The sequence below is a fragment of the Stegodyphus dumicola genome, chromosome 3 (genome assembly GCF_044657685.1).
Source record: "Stegodyphus dumicola isolate Sdum_Otavi_A_Nest chromosome 3, ASM4465768v1".
NCBI lineage: Eukaryota > Metazoa > Arthropoda > Arachnida > Araneae > Eresidae > Stegodyphus > Stegodyphus dumicola.
In genome coordinates, this window is record NC_140770.1 from 234,490,657 (window position 1) to 234,516,282 (window position 25,626).

A 25,626-nucleotide genomic window follows, 5' to 3' on the forward strand; every position below is an offset into this window, starting at 1 on the left:
TGAGATCAAGATTTCCCTTTAGGCAGATGGCATTTTGTTACATGATATTTACAATACACAGATTTTCTTCATTAAGTAGCATGTTTTTAAATTTAGAAAAAGTACAGCTTCAGTATTGAAGCTCTTTTTGATACTGATAGTCAATAATGTTACTTTACATAGTTTTGAAAAATTAACCTTTATTATGTTTCATAACACTAAGGAGAAACTGAAGGCTCAAAATTCTTTTGATTACTTCGCTGAATATATCTTGCATAAACTCTCATGGAATGTAAAGTTACATAATCATGAAAAATAATAAAAAATTGTGAAATTTGCAGATTTATTGATCATTGGTAGAATAATTTAATACTCGCAAAATCTCGAGAAACTTTCCGAAATTTGCAGAAAAAAACATGAAAATCCCCGCAGTGATAAAATTACAACCTTAATTATTAGCTTATAATAGTTTTACATAAAAATATATGTTCATATTATTTAAAGATGTACAAAATTACACTCTACAGACACTGTAAAATGATAAAATATAGGGTGGGGCAAATAAAAGTGATCCGGAAAACAGAGCAACTCTGTTCTCCGGGCCACTTTTATTTGCCCCACCCAGTGTAATTCTTTAATATAAATTTACATAATAATAATTTAGCTTATTTGAGGAACTGAATGCTTATATGCCTTCCATTAATAACAAGTGAAAAAAGCGATTGAGCTTTTCCTGCCTGAATAAGAATCTTCAAAAATTGTAAATATTGCTATTCATGATTTATGTAGTAATTTTCAGGGGGGGGAAGTAACATTTCCTGATAAACTGCTAACTCCTTCCCTGATAAAATAAACAAAAATTATTTTTCCCTCTCAATCTGAAAAAGGATAGAACTAAATGTTATTGATTTATTTTTATATGAAAGCAGTGCTCTTTCCTTTTTCAAATAAATGCATAGTTTAATACAAATATTATAATGGAACTCCCCTTATATGAAGAAATAAATTCCTGAACAACAAACAAATATATTTATGAATAATATAAGCATTTAGAAATTATCTTTTTTAAAATTTTAGTAACAAGTATAATTAATATTATTAATAAAATTAAATTTTCAATCAGTCATTTCACTAAATAAATACTTCTCAAAGTGTGGACCACAATCTAACAATGGTCAGGAAAGGATTTGCAGTGAACTGTGAAACTTCCAAGTTTAATGTTATGCATTTCTGTTTTGTTATGTAATTATAAATTAATTCTTAAAATCACTTAGCTTTGTTAATTATTATTTCATTAATTTCTTTTAGAAATCTCCTTTTTTTTTTCAGAGAAAGGATATACATATGGATCACCATAAATCACAAATATTTGTATGCAGCTATAAGGTTAAAAAGGGTGAGAAAGGCTGCACTAAAATATGAATACAATACTATTAAGAAATAAAATATTTTAAAATAAATATTTGATACAATTTCATAGTAAAATATTTGTTGCATTTACACATTCAGAAAGCATGAATATACGAGTCGATATTATTACATAAATAAGAGGAGAGATTCTTATCCCACCTTAACATATATATTTGTGCTTTAAAAACCACAGATGCAAATAATATGTATAGTTCCAATGATTTTAGTTTAAATTTGAGACACACTTTGTAAAATATACGTAATATCAACTTAAAATTCTTCAGTGTAAAACCCTTAATTGGTTAGAGTACATTGAAGGGTGCCGTGTAACCGTGAAGTTGTTGTTTCATTTATGGAAATCCTATTACGATGTAATTGGTTGCATGATTACAGTGAATTTGAATGATTGGAAAAGATTTGTAAGTGTGTTTGTGTGCTGGATGTTGGTTAGGAAGTCCATGGGTTATTTTATGGTTTACACAGTAAAAACAGTAAAATGGCTGAATGTGGTAAGATTAATTTGAATTTCTGTATGATTTGGAATGAAAGGGAAAAAAGCATTCATTGATTGGTGTGTAAATGAAGGTTTACTTAGTAGCCATTAGGAGTGTCCTGTTTGTATGAAGGAAATGCGTATGATTGAACATTGGAGGATATTTTTAACTTTTACATTTGTGAATTTATATGGCATCGCCAGTATACAGATTCTATTTCAAATAATTTTAGGAATTTTTGGATGTTGTTAAGGTATTTAGTTTGACTGAAGAAGGAGAAATTTCTAAATAAGGTAAGTGGATATTTCCTTTGTGTAGTGCTAAGATGAGTTTCATTTTTTATGTTATTTGATTGCTTAATTTAAAATGTAGTTTATTGATATTATATATTTTTCGTTGGCTGCTCCTTTGACTTTTTAAGTGAATATAGATCATTGTGTACATGGACTAAGTCAAGAGAGTGCACAATGCCAAGTTTGTACAATTCTCTGATTTTTTTTAAGTGAAAATAGGTTGATGGCTATACAAAGCCAAAATAACAAGTCAAAGAATTGCACAAACTCAGTATCCATGTACCACCAAAAATTGCCAAATTTTCACAAGGGGAACCCGTAAATATATTTTTACCCCTTAATTTGACGGAAACTAACCCTACATTTAATAAACATTTCTCTGAAAAACTGAAAACATTTTCATTCCACTTAAAAAAAAAAAAAAAAAAAAAACATTCTACTTACTCATACAAACTAATATTTTTTAATTTTACATTTTCTACTTTCAACATACTATAGCACTGTCAGAAAATTGACAGATAATTAACATTAATTCTTAATTAGTTAACAGGTAAAATAAAAAACATGTCATTTATATATAAAATTTTACTGATAAATAATTTACACAATTTTAAAAACAGCCTAAAATGTTGTACATTCCTCTATCTACTCAACAAGTTTCCAGAAAATGTTAGTTAAGAATAGTTGATGGATAACAGAAGCTCAAAATGTAAGACTATTAAAAAGCAGTTTTCATGTACTGACACCAGGCAATAGCAAATATGCAAACTTGAATATATTTTACATCAAGATATTTTTCCATTGTAAAAATGTAAAAGCAAAACAAAACAAAAAAAATTTTTGGTTAAAAGAGTGAATATGTCACATTTATTTTAATTCTCAAGAATACTCAGTCTTATTAGGTAATTATTACATACTATCATATATAACAAAAAATTTTGTTTTTAATGAAAATAAAATATGCTTCAACGCAAAATTCAATAACCTTTTAAAAAATCATAAAATGATATTACTTTAGTCATTTACAACATTTTTATTTTATACCTAAATATCAACCTGTTAATACCAAAAATAAATAAATAAATATATGTTAAATCACAAATTTTCAATTCTTATCATTGTCATAAAGTATAAACTGAAGTTGAAGAATGCATGAAATTTACAACCAGAAATTATTGTCCCAAATTATAAATTGATGATAAAGAAATTATCATCTAAAAGATTTTTTTTAAATAAGTATTTAATGGCATTAGGTTACAAATATAAAAAAGTCACAATTGGGATAATGGTATACTTTTCACTGCATTTTAATCTGATAAATTTTAAATGAATCATAAAAGGGAAGGGACAGAATTCTGCAAATTAAATTTGAAGTAACTTTATTGTTTAATAAAAATTCACATGTTACATAATATCTGACCTCAAAACTCAGTTTTATGGCAAAATATCACTTTACAAATAAAAGTATTATTACTATCATGTTTTAAAACAAGAAATGCAATATAAAACATATAGCACAAACAAAGTGATGCCCAGAGAGACATAAATAAGAATAAAAATAAAATCACAATAAATTCATCCTTCAGTAAACCAAAACTCTCAAACAAAGAGCAATTCAAATTGTGACGGAAGTAAAAAATGTCATTATTTACAAAGTTGCTTACATTTACAGATAAAATATTTAATGCTTCTTATTCCTGGGATTAGTACGGAATTTTGAAAATTCTTCAGCTGTCAGATCTTCGACACCATGAGCAGTCAGGAGTTTACCATGCCGAGTTTTAAGATGCCTTTTAAATGTATTCCTAGTTTTAAAATGTAAATTGCAATCTGTGCAATGGTATGGTGTTTCTCCAGTGTGGCGCCTCAGGTGTTCTTTGTAGTGACTAGGATGTCTGAATGTACGCTCGCAAAATTCACAAGTAAATCGACTCAAATTTTGATGAATAAGCATATGGTAGTTTAAACTGTGCTGGCGAGTAAAAGTTGATTCACATATTTTACAAACATACGGCTTAATTCCAGCATGGCTACGGTAGTGATGGATCAGTGTTGCTTGAGCAGTGAAATGTTTATCTTTGCATATCTGACATATAAGAGAATCGTGGATTTGTTTCTTTTTCTTCGAATGTAATTTTGCAATAAACTTCAGTGCCAATTCTTTTTCAAACTTTTGCATGTTTTCTAAATCTTCAACATTATTATCAGTAGATGAAAATGTACTTTTGGATGAGTACATGCTAGACTGTTTAGTAGTCACAATATTCTCAACACACTCCAGTACTGAACCTGTAACATCATCATTTTTGTTTAACAGGTTTGTAAATTTATCATCATAATCCAGCAAATCTTCTATTATTGCATCGTCAGAAGCCAATTCACTTTCATCAACATCACAATAGCATCCTATATGTTCACTCGACAACTGATCCAAACTCTCAGCATAAAAGTCATCTAACATACTAATCTCCTTTATTTCAGCTACATCAGGAAGCAATGGAATGTGAACAAATGGAAAAGGTGGTGTTCTTATAATCAGCTGAGACTGAATTAAATTATTTTTATTACCTGATATTAGATCTTTCAAACTCTCAGCAGTATATTTCTTATTTTCACATGGCACAGATTTTTCAATTTTCATGCCATTTAAAGCAGCATAAGTATGATCATGCTGTGAAAACTGACCTTTTTCATCTGACAGATCAAAAAAACTACCAACATCTTTAGAACTGACTTGAGGCTTATATTCATCTTCACTTCTTTCAGATTTATAATTGGAATCAGCAGCAGATTTATAATTGGAATCAACAGAATTTACTTCTGCAGAAAGTGAAGGAGCTGTTGACCTAAAATCAGAATCATATTCCTTATTCGTATCGGTTTCAAAGCGCAACCTTTTAGCAGGCAAGGTATGGAAAATATCTTCCCTTAGATTTACTGATTCATTTTCCTCAAAAGATCTATCTTCCATATCTTCAGAATGATAATTAAGCAATTCTGACCACCAATTCCTTCTTGGGCACAAAAAGTCTGAATCGGGAAGATTTTTAAATTCTTTATCCATGCACTTTATCCCTTCATATTGTTTCACATATTTCGTTGATTTCACCTTCATTTTTTTCATAGTAAGTGAGGACTGCTTAGCAGGCTTCGAAATTTTACGAGACCTTGTGTTTCTAGGAAGCACATGGCTTAAAGACAGTTGTCTCTTATTTTGCTTTCCGTTTTTCTTTGAACTTACTTTTTGTGCATATTTTGAACGAAAGACAAGAGGTTTTCCATCAGATTGATACCTTTTGGATCCTGCAAATCCATAAATTTCGACACTAAGCTCTTGTAAATGGGACAACAAATGAGATCGCATTTTTTCGCATGCTTTTTGTTCATTACCAAAGCTTTTATAAGCAACAGTACACTTTTCAGGTAAAAGAACACATTTATAACAATATTTCTTTGTCAGCTCATCTGACGTTATTTCTGAAAATTTATCAACAAGCAATTTTGGTGGAAGAGCTCTAATATCCTCAAAAGTCATGACCTCGGAAAAATGGTTGTTTTTCTTTGACTGCTTTTTAGTCTCAGAAAAAGGTTTCTCTCTTTGAAGATCCAATGAATTAATTTCATTTTTAAGTGTCTGTGATGCTACGGCAGCTAGTACATCAAGTGGTAACATGTTTTCAAATTTATATGGAGACGAATTTGAAGCAATGTGCACAGACATGATTGACATGCTAAAAACTTCCAATAAAAATTCCTAGACTAAACTAACGCATCACCCAATTTTCAATCTTATATGTATAAGAATTGTACCGATGCATAATATTATAAAACACATAAATATAATATCAGAAGAACATTTACCTAACAAAGACTTGCACTACGACGAAACCGCTCAGTTCAAGACACAAAACAAGCAGACCATTCTCTATACCTGGTGCCAGATTCTCAAACCAGAAGTTCGAAATGTAATAGCCTCACATTTGTAGATAACCTCCGCAAACAAAATATTAAAATACTTTAAAAAATTTTAATTTTATTTAGTAATTTTTTAATGCAATATTGTTGTTTTTATTATTTTATATATACTTATATTACCATAAAAATATTATTTTGTGTTATATGAATAGCCTCTTGTTTGTTGCGGTTTCATTGTCGTCTGTTGCCAAATTTCAAATACCAACTATGAAATGAAATTTATCAGATTTATTTCTTTAAATATATAGTAAATATTTTTATTTTATTTTGGGTTAAATATTAATTCAAAATATTAATCCTTAATTAAATTGTATATAATTGAATATCGCATTGCCTTAAGTTATGATATCCAAAGGAAAGTGAATTAAATAGTATTGGAGAAAGATACGTTTTATTTACGAACTCTGGCAATATGTTGTTTTTACTTATCATTGTATTCTAGCTTTCCTTTCGAAAGTAGGAATTGTTGCTGCTATTTAATTTAATGTAGAATTTGAGCAGTGTGATTAAAAATTTGGAAAATACAAAGCACTGTTGAATTATATAAGTCCTATATCGTCCTTGGGTAAGCAGGAAGTAAATCTTGTAATTTTTTTTCCCTCAAAAATTAAGTAATGTCTAAAAGCAAATGTAAACATTCATGAAAATTTTCTTTGATTTGTTTTAAGTTCCATCATTCAACTATTTTTAAATTAAATTATTCAGCAGCCTGATTTCTGAACTAAAGGAATGGTATATTTGCTGAGAATATTTCACGTATGCGTACTTTTTAAGTTTTCATCGCCAAAATATATTTTGAACCGGTTACCATTTTAAAGTTGTTAAAAGTATTTCTGCGAAATATTAAAGATGCTTCAAGCTCTTATATTTTAGAATAGTTATTTAAAATTCTTTTAAAGTTATTGGCTTATGTTAAGAAGTGCAACCAAAGTGTTTAATAGAATGAGAAGTAAATATACTTTTAACAGAAATTTTGGTAAAATCCTAGTATACGTTGGTTGATCTTTACATTATGGTAACTTGGCGATTTTTTGGCGAAAATTTGGCAACCAACTCTCCTACAACAACCCTCTATTTTTTTTCCCCGCCGCCATTTTGTCTTCACGAAGTAAAGACATGTTTCTTTTCTTCTTATCTACTGAACACTTCTTCCAACAATCTACTAGCCGAATTACACTTATGCTAGAAATTTTATCAAACAAAACTGCTTAATCATGACAAATATTCACTGCAAAATTGGGAAAAAGTGCACAATACCATACTCCTTATGCGTTTTTCAAAATAACACATACACATAAACCATGTACACGCCGACTTATTTTTACTTAAAAAAAAATCCCAGAATTGCACAAAAATGGCATTGCGCACACTCTTCACTATATCCATGTACACTGCTTTTTTCTCATAAATTAGAAAAATTTCACGAAAATACATGACAATTTTCTCAATCTTTAAACCCGGTAAAAAGAACATATATGAAATTACCTGATCGCGAAAAAGTATTTACCCTTTACAAATATGAACATTTCCACATATAAAATAAATAAAATATCCAAAAACGTTTACCTCTAAATCATCTATTACATTATACACGTCACCAACGAATTCATACCGCAAGCATTACAAATACTTAGTCTCAAATATTTAAATTATTTCCATGCACGATTATTTCAACTTAAATGTATACCAAATTCCTACAAACATAAAATTCACAAAATAACTATCATTTAATTAAAATATCACTAAACCATGTACACGTCGACTTATTTTTACTTAAAAAAACATTCCAGAATTGCACAAAAATGGTATTGCACACACTCTTCACTATATCCATGTACACTGCTTTTTTCTCATAAATTAGAAAAATTTCACGAAAATACATGACAATTTTCTCAATCTTTAAACCCGGTAGAAAGAACATATATGAAATTACCTGATCGCGAAAAAGTATTTACCCTTTACAAATATGAACATTTCCACATATAAAATAAATAAAATATCCAAAAACTTTTACCTCTAAATCATCTATTATATTATAAACGTCACCAACGAATTCATACCGCAACCATTACAAATACTTAGTGTCAGATATTTAAATTATTTCCATGCATGTTTACTTCAACTAAGCCCACCAGCGGCCGAGCGGTAACGTCGCTGAACACTGGTAGTTCGGTCCAAGGTTCGAATCCCGCCAACGGGCTGGCTGCATGGGCGTTTTCGTAGTTTTCCCCATGTGTAACGTGTATACGAGCCAGTTTCCCTTAGAAAGTCCTCCACAAAGGCATCCCTCCCCTTAGGCAGATAGCCCCAGTGTGCTTTGCCATAATTAAATACAACAACAACAACATTACTTCAACTAAAACGTATACCAAATTCCTACAAACATAAAATTCACAAAATAACTATAATTTCATTAAAATATAATTAAATTCAAAAACACTACTTAAAATATAAATGAGCACATACATTAAATTAATAAAAATTACCTTACAATCCTAATTACTTTAAACTAAATTATTGCTAATAACAATTTTCCCAATAATACCAAATTCCTTTCCACCTTACATTTAGAACAATGCACAAAAATAATATCCTCAAATAATTAAAAATACTAACTTACCTAATCTTCTTCAGAGTCTTGATTATGTGGCGGATACACTTTTCTAATTCATTCAATAAAATTATTGAAAGATTTTTTCTGCGAATTTTTCCTCCATACTTCCTTAGCTAAATAAAAAGCAAACTTCTCTTTATCACAATGCCTAAATACCCATTTTGAATTCACTTTAGTTAGGGCCATGGGATCCAAAAATTAAACAACACTGTTTCACACAACACAGAATAAAGCTAAATACAAAATTTCCACATTTTTTCCCGATTTTCCCCCTTTTCCGATTAAAGAACCGTAATTCGTCCATTAATATCACGTGACATATCCCATGATCTCTCATTTCCCTCACGCAAAATAATGCGTAATCGGAACTGAGTACTGCTCACATTATTACCAAAGTCCCAGGTAGTAACCTTTATCGCCTCCAAAATGTCGCCAAACTACCAGTTACCATATTGTAAAGATCAACCACATTGTGCAGCCTTGGCGCGACTTTGAAAATTATCGCCAAGACCAAAAATGATCCAAAGAACGTCTATATATATATATATATACTATACACACGTAGTATATATATATATATACATAGTATACGTTTAACTGTATGTTTTCTTTGAATGACCCGTTAACTACTCATTGTATATGTCCCGTTTTTACTGCTCATCACAAAGTCGCCAAAAGTAGCTAAATCCCGTGTGCACCGGATACTAGGATTAAACCGAAATTTTTCATAACTGTTTTCTGTTCAGTTATATTGTTGCATGCATGTCATTGCCAAGTATTTTGCCGTGAATATGTAAGAAATATTTGTTAGAGCTGCAAAAGTTTATTGATTCTCTTCTAATTAATTATTTTAATAATTGCATATTTAAACAGTACATTAACATGAATAGATTTAAAATAAGGGTTAATCTTTGGATTATGGTAACTTAGAGATTTTTTGGCGACCAACCCTGCTACAGCAACCTGCTAGTTTTTTTCTGGACGCCATTTTGTTTTCACGAAGTAAAGGCATTTTTTTTTTTTTTAAACTCAACATTTCTTTTCCAACAATCTGCTAGCCGAGTTACGCTTATGCTAGAACTTTTTATGGAACAAAAGTGCTTAACCATGACGAAGATTAGGTGCGAAATTGGGAGAAAGTGCAGAATCACCCACTGCTTGCCTCGTTTTTAAGAATTGCACATACACGGTATCATCCATGTATACGTCGACCTATTTTCACTTAAAAAAACATCCCAGAATTGCACACAAATGGCATTGCGCACACTCTTGACTTTATCCATGTACACTGCTAAAGTCCTAGCTAGTAACCTTTATCGCCTTACCAAAATGTCACCAAACTACCTGTTAGCATATTCCAAAGATTAGCCGAAATAAGAAGCAGTACTACATTAAAAATATTTGAATGCTTCCTTTAAAAGTTTGCACATTTGTGGTTCAACTACGGTACACTGTACCAGGATTATAAACCGAATATGGTTACTTAAAATTATTACTGGTAATTATTTTTTTTTGTATAATTTATGCTTTGTGATATTCATATTATAAATCAAAACAGTTATTGAATTATGGTAACTTGGCGAAAATTTGGCGACCAACCCTGCTACAGCAACCTGCTAGTTTTTGTTTGAATGCCATTTTGTTTTCACGAAGTAAAGGCATGTTTTTTCTTTTTTACTCAACATTTTTTTCCAACAATCTGCTAGCCGAATTACGCTTATGCTAGAACATTTATGGAACAAAAGTGCTTAATCATGACGAAGATTAGGTGTGAAATTGGGGCAAAGTACAGAATCGCCCACTGCTTGCCGTTTTTTTAAGGATTGCACATACACGGTATCATCCATGTACACGTCGACCTATTTTCACTTAAAAAAAATCCCAAAATTGCACAAAAAATGGCATTGCACACATTCTCGACTTTCTCCACGTACACTGCTAAAGTCTTAGCTAGTAACCTTTAACGCCTTACTAAAATGTCGCCAAACTACCTGTTATCATATCCCAAAGATTAGCCGATTAGCCATCACCACTTCTCAATAACTTGAAAAAAACTTATAATGTTTAGGACATTAGCTTTATTTCACATCTTTGTAATTTAACACTTTTGCCACAAAGGTGGGATCTCTCACTTTCTCCAAGCAAGAACACACTCTGGGATTTTCCGTTTTTGCACAACACTGCCCTCCACAGGCATTTTCTACATTTTGCAGTTCATATATCAGGGAGGTAAGATTGAACATCCTCCTGTCCATTGAAATTGCAAATTCCAATATGAGAATATCAAAACAAATTTTGCAACTTGAATAACAATAATATATACTAATAAAACACATATTACAATAACAATGTTTAACAATTGAAATGAAAATAATTGTAACATAATGAATTCAACACAATTCCGATAATACCATATAGTCTAACTATTGATTTTGCAAAATACATATGTGCTGACTACTTCTTTTCAGAAATTTTCTATCTGGTAACCATAAATTGACAACTCTCACTTTACCGTCCTTGCCTGGAAATATCTCAGCAATTCTAGGAACCAACCATTTGGCTGGTGGAAGATTCTCATCTTTTATATATACGACAAATCCAACTTAACATTATTTTTATCAAACTGCCACTTTGATCTTTCATGTAAATTACTAATATAATCTTTTTGCCACAACTGCCAAATTTGTTTAACATAGTTAGTTATTTTTTTCACTTGGAAAGTCTGTTTTTGGGGATATCTGTTGAATTAGGCTCGGGTATAGAGGTGATTTCTCTGCTGATCAAAAAGTGTCCGGGGGACAAAACTCTATAATCATTAGGATTGAAAGACAGGAGAAAGAGGGCATAAATCCAAAAACCCTTCGATCTTTATTACAATTGTTAAAAGTTACTCTATACTTAAATTAGTATTTCCCACGATGCATTTCAAATGTTGTTTGAATGACTTTATGCCAGCCTCCCAAAGACCGCCAAAATTGGGAGCTTTCGGAGGGATGAACTTCCAGTCAACACCTTCAGAAGATAAATATCCTGCAAGAAGTGTATCAGGAGAATTCACCGTATTAAACAATCTCTTTAACTCTGCTGCCGCACGCACAAATGTTTGGGTGTTATCCGTAAAAAGTTTTCTAGGTTTGCCTCTTCGAGAAAAAAACCTTTTAATACGAGAAATAAAAGTTTGTGTCATTATCTCTGTTACGATTTCCAGGGGTTGCGAGGCAAACAAATATGGCAACATAAACTATGTTAAACACACCCTTACTCTGGTGGTTGTATTTCACAATAAAGGGTCCACAAAAATCGATTCCTGTATCACTAAATGCAAAATTTTCATTAACACGCTCTGATGGCAGATTTCCCATTAACTGAGAAGAAGTAGAAGGATTTGCCTTAAAACAAACAGCACACAAATGGCAAATCTTTCTGCAGTACTATTCGGTTTTGAGGGCCGTAAAAAATCGCCAAACTATTGTTGATGCCAGTGCTGCCAAAAATAATTGGGGCAACCCTAATGCAAGAAAGGCAGTATAATAGTAAATAACCATCTAAGATTGATGTTTTAATTTAGATGAAAAGTTAATTTCATACAATACTTTTTTATTATTATAATTTATATAAAAAGGCTAAACATGACTGAATGGAAGCATAAGAGTAAATAACTATTTCAGATCATTACAGTCAAAAGTCGTTAATCCGGACTCGTCGGGACTTCGGCGATTCCAGATTATCGATTTTTCCGGATTATAGATCATCAGTTTAAATCTGGTAAGATGGCATGCAGAAATTATAAAATTAAAAATATGAAACCGTAATTTATGAAATAAAGAACAATTATGATCTAAAGATTATCAAAATTTACAAAAAAAAAAAAAGCTTAATATTTGTTTATTTTATTAAACATTTCTTTCAGTGTAAGTTGTTTAAGTTGCTTCGTTTCATGTGATAATACTTTCTCTTTAATTCTATTAAACAGACATAATTTCTTGTTTAGTTATAAAGTTCCGCTGTTCAAGTCCTATAATTGCTGTGTCGAGAATACCGTTTTCAATAACCTATGTCACTTTCTTCACTATCGGAAGCGAATTATAATGACGAGGAACTTGATTTAAATCATAATCATATCAAAGACAGAGTACATCGAGATGAAATACTACATTTAGTAAGGAATTATAAGCCAAATAAAAACATCTGCCCTGAAGATAAGGATAGTGCTGACAGATCAACTTCCAATTCATTACATGCCGTGTCGTTTCTCTCCCCCCGCAGAGCAGCGTGAAATTGATAAACATATTTCGGAATGATTAGATAATCAAAGAATACGCCTTTATCCCTTTTTTGCAGCAATTCCACTTTCTGTTTAATGGACTTCGAAACATACTTTGCTTTGTAGATCCTTTACAAATTAGTAAATATATATCGGAAATTCTATTTGACATAATCGGAAGTTCAAGCTTACTTTTATAAAATTGCTCTAACAGTCTGCAAAAAATAATAAGTCGGATCCAATTCGAAGATTAAGGAACAACGCAATCTGCAACAATAACTGAATTAGATAATTTTAGCTTAGCTTATACCATGCGTTATACATTAAACGCGCATGCGCACACAGATATTCGCAGCCATAAAGGTCTTACGCGCACACGTGACGCATGCGCAGAAAGTTTGTAGCTTTGAGGTCCGGATTATGGGTGTCCGAATTAACGACTTTTGACTGTATTATAATTTATATAAAAATTGCTAAACATAACTGAATATATGCCTGCATCGCTATTTCGCTACCGAGTTATTGCTAAAACTTAATTTCACCTCGCTAGTTGTTCAAACATAATTTTCTATAATGAATGATGACTTTTCTTTGAAAAAATTCTCGGTAAAGTGCAGATTTGCCCACTTATTTGTTTGCCGCTTTTTAAAAGGGTAAAAACAGTTGGATTTTTGACGATTTCCGTTTACTTTTTAAGTGAAAATAGGGCTAATGTTTGGAATATGGTAACAGGTAATTTGGCGACATTTTGGTGAGGTGATAAAGGTTACTAGCTAGGACAGTGTACATGGATAAAGTCAAGAGTGTGCACAATGCCATTTTTGTGCTATTCTAGGATGTTTTTTCAAGTGAAAATAGGTAGACGTGTGCATGGATGATACCGTGTGTGTGCACTTCTTAAAAACGCGGCAAGCAGTGGGTGATTCTGCTCTTTCTCCCAATTTCGCACCTAATCTTCATCATGATTAAGCACTTTTGTTCCATAAGAGTTCTAGCATAAGCGTAATTTGGCTAGCAGATTGTTGGAGGGGGAAAAAAAAACAAAAAAACTAGCAGGTTGCTGTAGCATGGTTGGTCACCAAAAAATCGCCAAGTTACCATAATTCAAAGATTAACCGAAAATAGATCAATGTATATATAGATAAAGTCAATGGTATGTGCAGGGCCATTTTTGTGCTATTCTGGGATTTTTTTTTTTTTTTTTTAAAGTGAAAATAGGTTGATGTGTACATGGATACCAAGTATGTGCAATTCTTAACAACACATCAAACAGATGATGACAGATGGGTGACTCTGCACTTTACCCAAAATTCTATTGCAGACTTTTTGTCATGGGCAATTCCCAAATTGTTGAAAAATGAAAAAATGATGATATGAAAAATGAAAAAAAAAAAATATATGAAAAAAGGATTTAAAAATTCAACTAGTATTTCAATGGCGTCTTAAGAAATATAGAACTATATAAACTTGCAATCTGAAATCAGCTCGTATGGTCGATTTTTCACGCTGTTAAATGGCCGCTTTTGCGCATACGTTTTCGCTGCAATTTTTTTACTGTCTTCAAAACGGATAGTACCCTTTCTGCAAATATTTCTCCCAGTATTTTTCTCGTATAATATAACAAAGTTTGCGTTCTCGCATGAAAGCATTTTTTGTAAAAATACATTACAATTAATTTTTTTTTTTTTTTTTTTTTTGGTGGAAGCACCACAGGATGTTTTTTATAAAACTCAAGATTAGAATTTTGGAGGCGACCAACAACTCTAATAATATAATTTTTATCGATAAAAGGGGCTAAACCTTTTAGCTTACTATCGGGGGCTACTGTTTCACCCTTAGATAAACTTTTCAGCTCTGCCGAAAATTCTTGAGATTGTACCTGTCTGATTAAGAAAATCTCTGCTTGCTCTAGTTCAGCAGCGGTTACATAAGCTGTCCTTTTGGTACTCGGGTTTCTTGTATTACAGATGAACCTGGAAAGAAAACTCAAAACACGTAAAATATGCATAAAATCATTACTTAAGTCATAAAATGTGATTTAAAAAGTTAAAGTCCTTTGTTATACTGTAGCCTTGGCTACTAATGTTTAAAATTAATTTATGACTAGTAACAGCATGAATTATAAACAAATAGCTAAGTTATTGCATTTTATTTTCCGGCTGTCGAAATGTGACGCTACGAGCAACGTTTTGAAACCAAAACCTAGCAATCATGAATCAGAACTAGAACTAGTTGCCATTCAGCATAAAGAAATTTAAATATAAATATGAACTACTTATTGCCATTCAGCATAAAAGAAATATAAATATGAATATTAACAAAATATTAAATTTAATTTTATAAAATAATTAAACACATGAACAAATATATGAAATAAAAAAATAATTATTTCTCATGCAATAACTGGGCCACTACAATACTAAAAAGTTTCAAAGAGTCAATATTATCATGGTCTTTTTTCAGTTCATTAAAATACTCATCCTCTGTGACACAAAGTTCTGGAGGCTCAGGAATAATTTCCTTTAGGAAGGAAGGTCCAGTCCACCAAGTTGAATTATTTATAAGAGAATCACTACTTGCACCACGGGTAAGTAAATCAGCTGGGATTGGCCGTGCCTGGACAATGTCAAGCTTTGTATCTGTTTTGCACAGTTTGATACAAATTGTTTCCACTTCTTACTTGGACTTTGAATCCAGTATAAGGTAACCTTCAAATCACTCCAGAAGAAAAAAAAAAACTTTTTGATATTTGTTTTTTTGTCAATAATTGGTTTCAGTTCACTAGCTAATCTTGCCGCAAGTAAGCTCAAGTCTTGGCAATGACAGCTTCTTTAACGGAGCCACTCTGGATTTTGTGCTACAAGATTGATTTAGATTTCATTCTCAACCTTTAACATAATGTAAACAACTGCTCCATAAGCCTAATTCTAGCATCCAAAAATTTATGAATTTCGAGTTCAGCATCTTGATCAATAAAAGAATCAAGTATATATCTCGTAACCTTTAAGTTTTTAAGTTATGGGACTTTTTACACCACTTCATCCACTTTTCACTTATATCAGGAGGTAAAGCTTCATCCCAAGAAAGTTTCCTTTGCCAGATCTTCTGGAACAGGCACTTGAAGTGGATAGTAAAAGAAATCACTAGACCTAGCAGGTCGAAGATTCTTCCAGCAGCCATTATTAGAAATCGTTTGGTGTTCCTTTTCTGTTGGAGAAATTCTAGCAAACTATTAATTTCTAAGGAATATAATCTAAATCTTCTGGACATAACTGCTTAAATCCCATAGCTTTCCACTCTTTTATTAACCTTTCAGAATTTGAAATCCACTTCTTTAACCCTTTGACGCGCGGTGGTCGCGCCCTGAAACCACCAATTTTCGAATTTTTTTCTCCTCTTCCTTCTGAAATTTTTGAGTGAAAATCAATTGATTACTGATCTTTTACCTCTAAATAACACAAAATGACTACAGAATCATACATGTTTTAGATCTTAGTACTTCAAATCGGATGCCTTTTAAAATTCGTTTTCAATGAGACAAAAATAACTTCCTTTTATTAATATAAACAACTTTAAATTTCAAAAGTTGAATGAAATCATGATGTTCATCGCACATCATGATTTCTGTCATAAAGAATAAAAAATAGCAATAATTAAACTGCATATATTAAAAAAAAACCCTCTATATATATGGCATTTGCTTTGGGGTTTCAGGGTGCGACCACTGCCCCACTAGAGCATTGTGTCACAATGCTCCAAAGGCTCACCTTGAAGCATTTGCTCGCTTCTTAAATAGGAATGTTATTTTTACCCGGATATAGATAAGGGATTTTGAAATCACAGAGTTATTTTATTACTAAACAATACGTGCATCTGGCCAGTAAAAAGTCTTTCTTTTCCAGAGACTTTTCTCTGACCTCAACACACTTGCTCTCCAAGCTAGTATTGTGATTTTATAAATTATTTCCTGTGGTTTAAATAAAATGTAAATATACTTTGCTGTAATTGAAAATAGAAATCGTGTAAAGTTTTATTAAATTAAAAATATTTTCTGAATATTTTGAGACGAAATACGAATAAAATAAGTATGGATGGGAAACGAATGATCCGTACCAAAGCCAAAAAGACCAAGCCTCCCTCCCCCCATTAACATAAAAAAAACACAAATTTCATGTGCCAGATGAAAAGAAACTAAATAACGCTGGACATATACCAGTGAAATTTAGATCCAATTAGTGTACATTTTGTAGCCCAAGGAAGAAACGTCGTAGAAGATGCATGTGCGAAACGTGCAATGTAGGTCTATGCATGTACCAAAAAGACAAAACATGCTTTGAACAGTGTCACAATTTATTTTAAAATTTTTTCTGATGATTTTTTAGTTTGTAAAATATATGTATATTATGCAATTCTTACATGCATTTAAAAAAAATTCGTAAATTTCGTCATTTATTGGAAATGCGCACAGAAAAAGGTAAGTTTCAAAGTCCTAGATGCGCGATGGTTTCACAGTGCGACCACCACTCACAAAACAATGGGCAAGAGTAGATTTTTTTTAATACATATATTATTTGTCTCTAGGATCATAATATTCAATTTCTAGAGTTTTTAGTTAAAAAAATTATAAAAATTATATCGCACGCATCAAAGGGTTAAGGGCATTCCAGCGTTTCATTATTTTTCAGCACTTTTAGAAATTTCAAAGGCAGATGGAATGTTGTCATTACCTGTGATAAGGTCATCTACATAAAAACAGGTATCAAGCCTTTGTACTGTAGCCGGAAAGTCGTTTCTGTACTTCTCTATATGTTTTTTAATAGTTACGTACATATCTCACATAACTCAAAAACGAGTAGCCTCAGAATGTTGAAATTTTGTATATAAGACTACTATAACATGTAGATGTGAACCTCATATTTTCGTTTCAATCGGCAGCGCTAAACGTATATCAATATATTTATAAATATATCCACTCTGTTACCCGGCTCAGTGATCTCAATTTCTTTACTCTTATATGTTTGTAAATTGTACATTTTTTGCTTTAAAAATGATTGAATTATGTTGTTTTTATCTTCCGGTTAAGGGTTTTATGCCTTTAGTAAATCTGTATGCAATATTTTTAGAATTATCAACAATTTTAAAATTGTTTAAGTGCCGCTAAGCCTAATTTGATGGCGGCCGTTGCTTTTGTTTACATTTGAAACAGCTGAGTAGTGGATTTGCTGCCAATCTAGAGAAACTTAGCTTCGCAATGACAAAGATAATGCCTTCATTTATTATTTAAATCATGCTTAATCCTTTCTGGAATTTTTTCGAGGAAATAAGATTTACTTCGTAATTTTTATACAGGTATTTTGAGTTTTTATGTATTTTTGCCTTGTTGCGAAGTGAAAACTGATTTAATTGAGTGAGAAATACTCAATCGTCTGTGAAAAACTGTTTCTTTTTTGTTTTGTTTGCTTAATTTCTTTTATACATAGTTCTAGCTTGTATAAAAGAAAGAATTTATTAGTATTTGAATAGAACATGTGGCAACGATTAGATAATTCTTTAAATGGTATGAATCTTGTGCATTTTGAGTTATAATATGAAGGAAATATAATACTGTTAAGTAAACCTAGCGCCAGAGTGTTGCTATGGTAAACAAAGTGAATTTTAAAGAATGCATTTATTCTATTGTGGTTTATGTGCTGTCGGCGAAGTAGGTTTAATTAAATCTAATAAGTTTAAGTGAAATGCGAGAAAAAATGCATATAATTTAATATTCTGTATAAAGAAGTCATGTAGCGTATATATCAGATTTTTTATTTGTAACATATCTGCAATTTCCTTTCGAATTAGGCTGACTTGACTGTCTACATCAAGAATTCCTAAAATGTTTATGATTTCTCCATTTCCCATTCAAACCTTAATCACAGCAGTAGACAAAAACGTGTAAGTTTTTCGATCTTGGAGAGGAAACCTTTGCTCTGGCTGCGAGAAAGATTCGCATTCATAACTTGTTCCGACAAATGATTGATTGATTTATGGAATGAGTCGCATTTTTAGTTTCGAAACTAATTGCAATCGGATTTAATTCACATGAAATTTTTATTTCACTAGCATTATTCGTGGCGAAAGATGCTTTTTGAGAATGTACACCATTGTATGAATTATTACTTCTTTTCTCAAAGTGAATTAGGGTGTTATTTTTTTTACTGCACTTAGCACATGAAGATTTTGAAGAACACTGTTTTACACTATGGTTTACAGAATCCTTGCTTTTTTTATAAATTCAACCCTATTATTCACTAATATATCTTGAAATTTAGGACATTTATATATAATATGATTATTCAAACAGAACCTACACTTAGATGATTTGACATTCGTTATCAATACAGTACCTTTAGAACAATGCTTTTGGTTCGTGTTCTTAGAAACTCTAGACGCTTCTAAAGTTCTTGCATGAGTTTTTTAGAAATTCAGTTAAGTCACTCAATTTGGAAACATTATTTTTCTTACCAAATTCGCACTCGAACCATAATTTTGTTGAAGCATCTAAGTTTTGTAACAAAACATATGCAAACATTGTATCAGCAAACCCATCAATTTTGTGTTCTAAAATTTCTAATGCACTCGTACATTCAAAGGTAATGTCAACTAAATTTAGTAAAGCACTAGCAGATTCACTGTGAATAGGTGGAATTGATATAAATCGCTTAATGTGGGCAAAAACCTGTTCTCAGTGATTTGAAAATCTTTCTTCTGACAATGACCAAGCAACTTCATAATTTGATTCAAAACTGGGATTGATTTTACGACTCGAAATGCATTGCCTTTAAGAGCTGATAATAAATACTGAAGCTTTTGTCCTTTTGACAAATTATCGTTGTTATGCACAGCAGCCTTAAATAAATCATTAAAAATTATCCATTCATAAACATTATCAGTAAATGTAGGTAAACTCAATTTTGGGAGCTTTACATCTGGGGCTATTTTAGAACAATTATCAACACTTATTGTACCTTGTTTATTCTCAGTACCTTTTACAGGAAATTTCACATTTAATTTATGTAAGAATGTTTTTAATCTTACTTTGAATTTTTCCAGACGAATCTCCATCTCTTTTTAAATCCGATTCTGCTTCACTAATATCCACTTTTACAGGCAATTTGAAGTAATCCTTTTGTAATTCAGCTATACGTCTTTTGACGGTGCAGACATTTTCTATTTTTTTTTCTAATTTGTTTATAATATCTTCACTTATTGGTTCAACCACCGATTCTACAAAGGTTTCTAAACAGATGATTTTACCCTTTAGGGTAGCTTTTTCACACTTTAATGAATTAATTTTTCCTTCCATTATTATGAACACAGGTTACACAACATAATCGCTTTGGAAGAAGAGCACACTTTCGTTTTCACGAACTCACTGTTTAGATGTCGCCGATTCATTTCTAATTCGGATTCGATGGCCCATGAAAGTTCATATTATAAATCACAACTTCTCAGTAATTCTAAAACACTTATAAAGTTTAGGACTGTAGCTTCACTTTCTCCAAGGGGAGAACACACCCTGGGATTTTCCCTTTTTGCACAGGAGTACCCTCTGTAGGCATTTTCTACATTTTGCAGTTGATATATCAGGGAGGTAAGATTGAACACTCTGTTTGGGAGCTTTTAGTAATCATCATCTCGATCCTCACATATTTTATAATAACAGTAATAAAACTAACAGTTCAAATGATTGCATGGCTGCATAGTAAGTGCATGATTTGTGTTTTAAGTAGTAATTCCTTAGCATACTTGTACTAATTTAAATCTTTGAATACAACTACATTTGAATGAATAATCTTACCCATCTTTAAATAAAATTAAGTTTGTGACATGTGCATGATCAAGTGATGAAGTAATTTACTTCCTTTTCATATTTTAATAAGGTTCAAAATGTTCATTTTTGCCATGGATTTCAACTGATATCAAAGTTAATCCAGAATTGATATAATCAGATTTAGAAATGTTTGCCAGTGTTTTGGTTTGGGTATTAAAAAAAAAAGTTTCAAGTATGAGTATATCTAATTAATTTGAGTGAAAAAAGTAGTAAGATAAGAGCAAGGTGAATTACATCACTTTTGGTCTGATCACTTATTCTGAAAAATCTAACTTAATTGAAATACATTTAGAATCATCACTGTTTTTAAATTGGTGTTTGAAGGATTTTATGTCTGTGTGCTGTAAAAAGTTAATTCCCTGAAAATCAGGTATATGGATAAGAATTTTAAAAAGGTTAACCAGTTAATCACTGTTTTCCCCCTTTTTTGTTTGTGTGTTATTCATATCTGAACCTTAAAACAAATTAATGGAAAGCAAATTTAGAAAAATTAGTTGATATACAGTAGAAACATTCACTAAAAATTGTGATTGTTGTAATTTCAGTGCTACCTCAATCCCAGTATTTATTATATGGTATGGGTGGGAACTTATTATATTGAAAGATATACACCCTTATCGTACACTTCTGTGACCAATCAGTTGAGAAATACCATTACTGTTTATCTAAGTTCTTTGTTGTTTACAAAGGAGTTTTAATCTAGAAACCTACATTTTTTCGCAAATGCTAATTACTAGGGGCAAGGTTGAGGCTGATGACTAGTTGATAAATTCACCAAAAAATTTAATCATATAGCTGCTAAAACATTCAAGCAACCAGTAAAATAGCTTTTGTGCAGATGCTGTGATATGCAGTTAGGTATTATCACAGAAAATAAATTTTTGAATGGGAAGGATTTTTAGGCTGTGTTCAGATGGCGGCATAGAGGCATAGTCAAAAGGTCATAAAATATGGGAGTTCCGTTCACACCTGCAAGGCTGGGGTCTAAGCTGTGGGTAATGAGAGAATCTGAATTTGTGCGTGCGTGGATGTGTCTATACCTTTCGCGTGCTGTTTTCCCGCTCGACTGATTTCCCGCGTTTTCGTTATTTGTGTTATGTCTTTTTCAGCTCAAAACAAAGTTTTTACAACAGAATGCTCTTTTATTTGCCCTTCTTATTAGCCAAGGGGCAGTGGAAAAAGGTAAAAAAAAAAAAAAAAAAAAAAAGAACAAAATGGTCCAGAGATATTTTTTTGGAAAGACCAATACTTGGTTGGTGCATATTTTTGTGCAAAGCAGTATGGAATATTTTTGCATTTCAATTTAGTACTCTCTACACTATAAACATGCACATGCTTATTTATATATATAAAACCTTCTTCAATTTTTATATGTAATTTATCTTAGGAGAAAAAAATGCATGCATAAAGATATTACGCGCATGCGCATATCTTTACGCATGCACATAATACGTTTACACATGCGCGTTTAATGTATAACCGATGGTATAAGCTAAGCTAAAATTATCTATTTCAGTCGTGTTATTTCAGATTGCGTTGTTCCTTAATCTTCGAATTGGATCCGGATTATTATTTTTATACATTATTTCTGCACATGCGTACATGCGCAGAAAGTCTGTAGCTTTGAGGTCCGGATTAAAGACTTTTGACTGTATATATTTGGAATGATAGCCTAAGAAATGTATTTTTAAGATAAAAGGAGTTTTCTAATTAATTTTTGCTCTTTATATATATTTATGTATGTGAAGTAATTTTGATATTGATAACATGAATGCATAAAAACATAGTTTCATTCATATCTGGGTGAATACATTTTATTTCTTGACAGAATAATTTCTTCACACAGATGTACATGACTAAATCTGTACAAGAAGCACACCTGTTCTTACTAATTATATTCCCCCCTTTTCTTTTTTTCTTTTCTTTTTTTTTTTTTTTAAACATGCTTAAGTTTATTTGAAGCAAGGAAAAGAAATAGCAAAAAGTATGCTGGCAGGACATGAAATAGCTTTAGAAATATGAAGTTCACAAGGTGAGCATTGTAGTATCTGATGACTGTTTGGTAATTAACAAAGCTTGCTTTGTCTCTTATCCCAAGAGGTTGCTAAATTTAAAGAAGTTTAATCAGGGCTTAATTTTTAAGATTACAAATGCCAGAGCCCTATGAAAGACTGTCGGGAAGGAAGGAATAAATAAAATTAATGAATTTCTGCATAAATTTTGCACCAAATTTTACAAAATTTAAGACATAGTTTGAATCATAGAATCGAAAGAATATGGGAAAAAAATTTACATGCCATTTCAGAAAAAGTCCGATTTTGTGTCAAAATACCTATATTAGAACAATGCTATATATAAATGTAATACATATCCAAAGTCACACTTTCAAGACATGAAAAACGCAATTTGAATTTTGTCAATCAACCCAGTAGAACAGGAGATACAGAACTGTTCCCCCTTTTTCTTTTGTGCAATGTACCTTTTTTGCACATACAAGAATAATTTCATACGCTGGACATGGTGCTTTATGAGTTATATAGGCTGGTTTTAAAAAATATTTGGCTAAAAGCAGGTAGAGGAGATCAAAATAAAGAGATTATGAAATGGCAATAAGTTTACAAAAAGTGCATATTGTGGTAATACAGATCATTAGATGAAAGTAATGTGCTGGTGTAAATTAGCATTCTTGTGGATTTCAAGCAGTATGTAGGAATGTGGATTTCTCCAATGTGCATTTTATCTATGAAAATTGAGCAGTTGCTCAAAGGAAGTATTTGAAAATTATCTTCCATACTCACACTCATGGAATTCATTTTTTATGCAAAAAAAAAAAAAAAAAAAAAAAAAAAAAAAGTTCCTTAAGGAGGATAAGCTGTATACTCTTAAAGTTTATTTGAACTTTTAAAGAGTAAATTTGTTTTTAAAATAGCTGGGAAGCCCAAATAGGACCTGTGCAGTGGCCTGAGTGAACTCTAAATATTCTTAGATCCACAAAGTTGAAACAAGTACTGAAAAGCCTAAATATATATTAAAAAAAGTTCATAAAAAATGGAGAAAATGTGATATAGTGGGACAGGATAAAATATGATTTTCATCCTTAGCTATGGCATTCGTGCCAAGTGGGAGGGGGGGCGCTCATATGAGCTATTCTAAATACCATAGTACTGTTAGGGATTTGTGATCTATGACCATAATAAAAGCTTGTTTGGGCTGTTTTGTACCCGAATGATAGTTTTTTTATGAAGCTTTGTATGAAAGGAGAAGAAACTGATAGGCTGGGTTCCTTATAGTGCACCACAGGCAATGCAATTTGGTAGTATTTTTTAAACAACTTTCTGTTCAAGGACAAAAAAAAATTGTCTCACAGTACTGACAGTACTTTAAATTCAGAGACTGACAGATATACAGAAAGGGAATGCCATGTTTAAAGAATTCGGTACTTTTGCATTTTGTCGTCGCAACCGATAAAGTCGCCAAAAATGGTACAACCGATGCCAAACAGAATATCCTCGCTGGTAACTTTTATGCCTCATTTTTAAAACAAGTCGAGCGATTTCTTATCAGAATGATAGCAAATTACTTTATGCCACTACATTGTAGTTTTAGCCAAGAACACCCTAGAAATGGAATCCTAGGGTCCACTTAAGCATGGCATACTCTTTTTCCTTTGCTACCAATCTTTTAAGATTTTGAGATTACCATATTTTAAATGCCCCTATTCCACAGGCAGGATTTGAACCCAGGTTCATTGGCATGGTAACCAGCGATAATCATGATATTGAGTAGGGCAATGATGAATGTTTTTTGGAAGAATAAAATAATTTGATATTACAGCTTCCATATCAGATATTTCTTAGGCATTATTTCAAGGTAATGGAATTATATTCGTAAAATTCAGTGGTTGATTTGGCTGATTTATGAAAATTACATTAGTGCAAGTTAGTTGTGCTCTGTTTAAATGGTTTTATTTTGATTTTAGGATTATACTTGTATTTTATGCAAATGACATTTTTATAATTGAAATCAGCACTGAATAAGTCAAACATGTAAATTGTAGACATTAATTCCCTTTAATATATTTATGTGACTATTTTTTTAAGTTTGCCTATCATTTTGTTTAGCAGTGGTATTACCAACTTTTTTCTATTTCTGAAATATCAGAAATACTAACAGTGAAAAAAAATTCAAGCATTTTTATTTAACTTTTCAGAAATGATTCAAAAACTACAGAAAATTTATTGAAAAGATTTCTATGCAATCGTGCTTTCTTCAGCATCACAATATGACCTTATATAATAATATGTTTGATATTTGCAATGCTATTTTTATTTCATATTTTGTAAAACTTAAACATTTTTTATTAACAAACTCTTATGATTTCAAAGCGAAAACAGTAGCAATATTTTTCGAAATCAGCATTTTTATCTCCAACACGTGAAACTGTTGCCACTCGGAAAAATTAGTGCACAGATTAGAGTTTTCAGAGTTTTTAATTAATATCTCGGCTAATTAAATTTGTACGAAGATGAGAATGGTCAAAATGGCTACCCACGATTTTTTTGAACTCGGAAATACCTCTCTCAAAATTCAACTACTTACTGTTTCATAGGAAATGATGTTAGAAACAAACAAATAAATAGATACACTCAGATTTTAATAGCATAAAATATGCAACTGCATGAAACTTGTTTGTTTCAAAGATTAAACTGGATTCCAAGATCATT

General features: G+C 31.4%; 2 protein-coding genes across 3 annotated transcripts in view; one reads left to right on the forward strand and one right to left on the reverse strand.

The window, feature by feature from the left end:
- LOC118180405 (regulator of microtubule dynamics protein 1-like) overlaps window positions 1–6,118 on the reverse strand; it is a 108,360-nt gene extending 102,242 nt beyond the window's left edge. Inside the window, exon 1 of one of the 2 annotated variants that reach the window (XM_085813922.1) lies at window positions 6,038–6,118. The gene's annotated coding sequence lies outside the window, so the exon portion shown is untranslated. The remainder of the gene's footprint in view (window positions 1–6,037) is intronic. The other variant, XM_085813921.1, reaches the window with a different exon arrangement.
- A 438-nt stretch (window positions 6,119–6,556) lies between these two features.
- The window catches only part of Rpn8 (regulatory particle non-ATPase 8), a 62,707-nt gene continuing 43,637 nt past the window's right edge, over window positions 6,557–25,626 (forward strand). The window contains exon 1 of the mRNA XM_085813923.1: window positions 6,557–6,716. The gene's annotated coding sequence lies outside the window, so the exon portion shown is untranslated. The remainder of the gene's footprint in view (window positions 6,717–25,626) is intronic.